The sequence below is a fragment of the Penaeus vannamei genome, chromosome 37 (assembly GCF_042767895.1).
Source record: "Penaeus vannamei isolate JL-2024 chromosome 37, ASM4276789v1, whole genome shotgun sequence".
Lineage (NCBI taxonomy): Eukaryota > Metazoa > Arthropoda > Malacostraca > Decapoda > Penaeidae > Penaeus > Penaeus vannamei.
Genome location: NC_091585.1, coordinates 23,172,785 through 23,177,784, shown reverse-complemented (window position 1 = coordinate 23,177,784; position 5,000 = coordinate 23,172,785). Strand labels below are relative to the sequence as shown.

General features: G+C 47.1%; 1 protein-coding gene across 6 annotated transcripts in view; it reads right to left on the bottom strand.

The window, feature by feature from the left end:
- Window positions 1–5,000, bottom strand: part of LOC113806681 (Ankyrin-repeat, SH3-domain, and Proline-rich-region containing Protein) — a 603,894-nt gene that overhangs the window by 297,241 nt on the left and 301,653 nt on the right. Inside the window, exon 1 of one of the 6 annotated variants that reach the window (XM_070115046.1) lies at window positions 1,816–2,111. The exons of 3 other annotated variants lie outside the window; for them this stretch is intronic. The gene's annotated coding sequence lies outside the window, so the exon portion shown is untranslated. Of the gene's footprint in view, window positions 1–1,815; window positions 2,112–5,000 lie in introns of those variants that run through there. 2 more of the 6 variants (XM_070115048.1, XM_070115049.1) reach the window with 2 other exon arrangements.

The window sequence follows — 5,000 nt, the reverse complement described above, 5'->3', positions numbered from 1 at the left end:
GGAAAACAGAAAATAATCTCCAACGGAGAGAGGAAGAAAAATAAATGACATCAAAAAGCGTAATTGTCATCCGATCTGCCAAACGGGCCGCCGCAAATTAAAAATCGCAAATGCCTCTCTACCCTTTTCTTCTTTCCTCTCCCGTTCCTTGTCTTCTCTTCCTCTCCTCTCCCCCTCCCTCCTTCCTTACCTTCTTCCCTTCCTCTCTCCTTCCTTCCCTTCCTTCTTTCCTCCCTCCCACCCTCCCATTCCCTCTTCCCCCTTCTTCCTCCTCTCCCCCTTCCTCCTCCTCCCTCCCTTCCCTCCTCCTCCTTCCCTCCGTCCCTCCTTCCCATCCTCCTCCCCACTCATCCTCCTCCTCCTCCCTCCCTCCTCTTCCCCCCCCCTCCCCCTATCAAACATTCACATAATCATCATTGCAAGCCAGGACTGCAAACGCCATACGTAATTACCAATGGGCGGCAGCCTGAGTTAACGATCATTTCGGAATCACGAACGCCATATTTCATCTCCGAATCCGCGGCCCGACGTTATCAAGAACGGGAAGGCAAATACGCACATGTAGGCATACACGTAGAACGCACGTACATGTATGCACGCACGCTCATGCTTACTAACTCGCTCGCTCTCGGTCTTTCTCTCTCTCGTCTCTCTCTCTCTCTCTCTCTCTCTCTCTCTCTCTCACACACACACACACACACACACACACACACACACAAACCGACAGGCCCACACGCGCATTCCAATCGACACCATTAGAGCCGAAACGAGGCCATTCCGATCGCAAAAGCCCATCGCCTGTAATACCGATACAATATATATATATATATATATATATATATATATATATATATATATATATATATATATATATATATACATATCCGTAATTCCACATAATACTGACCCAGCCTATCAACACGGGCGGGATATCATTAAACCTAACGGCAGTGTTTCCTAACGGACACTGAATAATCGCCCTAAAGCAATAGAAACCGTAGCACTGTAATCACCCCAGGCAGCAGCAGCAGCGCCATGCACGGTAAACACCATCAGAGAGTGTCATGCGGATAACACCATGCCCGCGCACCACTGCATGAACACACAGAGAGTGAATGAACCATTACACATGCAGTATCACAGGAGGCAATCGCCGTAAACAAAACTATGCATGGTGACCATACGAAAACGAAAAAAAAATAAATAAAAAAATAAAAAAGGATGAATGCATGGTGACCATACGAAAACGAAAAAAAAAAAAAAATAATAAAATAAAAACATCAAAAAGGATGAATGAAGGAAGAAATAAATAAAAAAAATTACATACATAGATTGGAAAATTGATATATGATGATTTAAGTCATATCAAGACAACTAACAAGGAGTATAAAGACAGCTATCCTAATGCGTGCCTCATGAAAATTATTCCCCCCAAACAACAAAAGCACAAATCACGAAATACAAATCTACACAAAACCCAAACGCGTACATAATCCCCCCTTCCCTCTCCCCCCAAAAAAACGAATAAATGATCAAGTAAATAAACCGAGAGATAGATAAATACTCTTTAAAACACACCAAATAAAGGGAGATATAAAATAACGAATAAATGATCAAATAAATCAACTGAGTGATAGATAAATACTTTTAAAAAACACACCAAATAACGAGATATAAAGGGAGATATAAAATAACGAATAAATGATCAAATAAATCAACTGAGTGATAGATAAATACTTAAAAAACACACCAAATACCGAGATATATAACACGCGAATACACTACCCTCACTTCCCCTCGTTTCCCCTCCCTCACCTCCGATTTCGGCGACACAAACAAAGCTCTTGCAGACCCTATAGCGGTGGCGACGATGACGATGATGGCGAAGAGAGGTCGCCGCCCCCTCCTCCTCTCCTCCACTCCTCAAAAGATGGTGTGGCGATGGTGTCTTCCCCTCTTCCTCTCCTCCACTCCTCAAAAGATGGTGTGGCGATGGTGTCTTCCTCCTTTTTTTCTTCTCGTGGCCAAGCAGGAGGAAACACACAGGAGGAGCACACACAGCAGGCAAGCCCCCAGTCCCCGAGATTCTGGTCCCCTCTATCTCTCTCCCCTCTCCCTCTCTCGTGCCAACTGAGAGATCCCGCACACAGGGGGCTCTGCCTGGTCGCTGTGGTGTGTGGTGTGGTGTGGCCCGGGGTGTGGTGCGTGGTGTGCCGTCGCATGGTTTGATACCAGCGTGGTCCCACACTCGCCATGGTGCCGGAAGTACGCAGTGCCCCTATCACCACTTAAATCACTTCATTGCGAGTTGAAAAAAAGTGCCAAAAAAAACACGAGCGACGAATCTGGTGCCAACGACGTGTCCGTATCTCAAAGGGAGCATAAGTGGAGCCGGTAATTAGTCAGGGTGCATGGCGGGGGCCAATAATAGGCCAGGGAGCTTATGTCACCGCATCGGGAAATGCCACCGACGCACAAATACGACCTTGGGAAGTGACACCTTGAAGGAGCGAGGGAAGGAGAGAGGAAGAAAGAAGGACGGAAATAAAAGCGCGAAAAAGAAAAAGAGAGAGAGAAAGAAAGACAGAAATACAAACGCGAGAAAGTAAGAGAGAGAGAGAAAGAAATCCAGAAATAAACACAAGAGAAAGAAAAAGGGAAAAAGAAAGAATGACGGAAATAAAAGGGTGAGAAAGAAAGAGAGAGAAAAAAGTCGAGAAACGGAGGAAGATATAAAAAAAACACTCAAAAACGATAAACACGGAGAATAAAGAAATAGAACAAAGGGTAAATAGATAGATAATTGATGAGAAAAACAATAGTGAACAGAGAAAAAACACGAGGGAAGGAGAGAGAGAAAGAGAAAGAGAGAGAGAGAAAAAGGAAAGAAAGAAAGAAAGAGAAAGAGAGAGAAAGAAAGAGGGAGAGGGAGAGAGAGAGAGAGAGAGAGAGAGAGAAAGAAAGAAAGAAAGAAAGAAAGAAAGAAAGAAAGAAAGAAAGAAAGAAAGAAAGAAAGAAAGAGAAAGAAAGAAAGAAAGAAAGAAAAAAAGAAAGAGAAAGAAAAAGAGAAAAAGAAAGAAAAAGAAAGAAAAAAAGAAAAAAAGAAAAAGAGAGAAAGCGACCTTCACCGCGACATTCCCCAGTAAGGAACGCAAACACAAAAATCCGCCACGAGATCCCCCAACCCGCCACAGCTCAAAAGGGGGATCCGCCTCCTTCATTTCGAAATTATTATCATTTCTTTCGGACTCTCTCCCTCTTTCCTTTTTTTTTCTTTTCTTTCCTTCTCTTCTTATTCTTCTTTCGGACTCTCTTCCTCTCTTCCTCTTTCCTTTCCCCTACCCCACTCCTCCTCCTCCTCCTCCTCCCCCTCCCCCCCTTCTCCCTCCTCCTTTTACCCCCCTTCCCTCCTTACTCATCCTCCCCCTCCCCCTCTTCCCTCCTCCCTGTCCCCTCTCCCCTCCCTCCTCCTCCTCCTCCTTCTCCTCCTCCTCCTCCTCCTCCATCCTCCTCCTCCTCCTCCTCCTCCTCCTCCTCCCCCTCCCCCTCCTTCTTCTACCCCCTTCCCTCCTCCTCCTCCCCCTCCTCCTTCTTCTACCCTCCTTCCCTCCTCCTCCTCCACCTCCCCCTTTTACCCACCCCTTCCTCCCTGCTATCAAATTCTACTCTTAACCGCCTACGTTTAATTATGAGAAGCTTAGTTTCCAATCCTTTCGTCCAAGCCACTGGAGATCATCTTAAGACGGGGAAAGGTAAACCAGGGTCTCAAGTAAGCACACACATACATGCACACGCGCATATATATATATATATATATATATATATATATAATATATATATATATATATATATATATATATATATATAGAGAGAGAGATAGAGAGAGAGAGAGAGAGAGGAGAGAGAGAGAGAGAGAGAGAGAGAGAGAGAGAGAGAGAGAGAGAGAGAGAGAGAGAGAGAGAGAGAAGCACGCACATACATACATACCACAAATACATACACTTACACACACACACACACACACACACACACACACACACACACACACACACACACACACACACACACACACACACACACACACACTCACACACACACACACACACACAGACTAGAGGGGCGAAAAGGTCGACTTGCTGCAGGTGTCACGTGATAGCCTCACCCATATGGGAAACGGAGGCGGAATCTCTGGCCAGAACATACTCATTTCACGCCCAGGCATCCACCCATATCTCCCTTTCCCCCCCTTCCCCCCATCACCCCCACCCTTACTTCAAGGTCCCCACTATACCCCCCCATCTACCTCTACCAAACCCTAACTCTCTATCTCGTCTACCCTTTACCCCTTACCCATTAACCACTAACCACTACGACCCCCCTACTCCACACTCCCCACTCCCTTCCACCTCCTCCTATATCTCAGTACCTTCTACCTTCCCCTACCATCCACATCCTACCCACAACCCCCCATTCCCTCTACCCCCTATTCTTTCCTCCAAGTACCCTCAACCCCCTACAAGCGACTCCCCTTAGCCCCCTATCCCCACCTCCCCCTACTTACCCATTACCCCCTACAACCACCCCATACCCAACCTTCTCCTTACCTCCTACCAGCCATTACCCCAACTCAACCAATACCCCTTACCACCCTCTCTCTCCACTCCCTTCCCACGCCCTACCCTTTACCCAAACCCTATCCCCTACCCCTTACACAATCCCCAACCTCCCTCCCCACACCCCTCCCACCCCAGCGGCACCCAACTGGTGTGAAATTGCTTGTCGCTTCCGCTTCCCTTTGGCCTACACTACCCAAGACGTGCAGGGGACACTTCTTCCTCAACCTTCGCTGCTTAACGAGGCGCTGGAGGAGGCGTAGGAGGAGTTCTTCTGAAGGAGGCGCCGGCGTAGGTTCACACCCAACTTTCCCGCCCCAACCCACACCCACTTCCCCACTCACAACCCACCCACCTCCCCATCCCAACAAACCTACCTCCCCACCT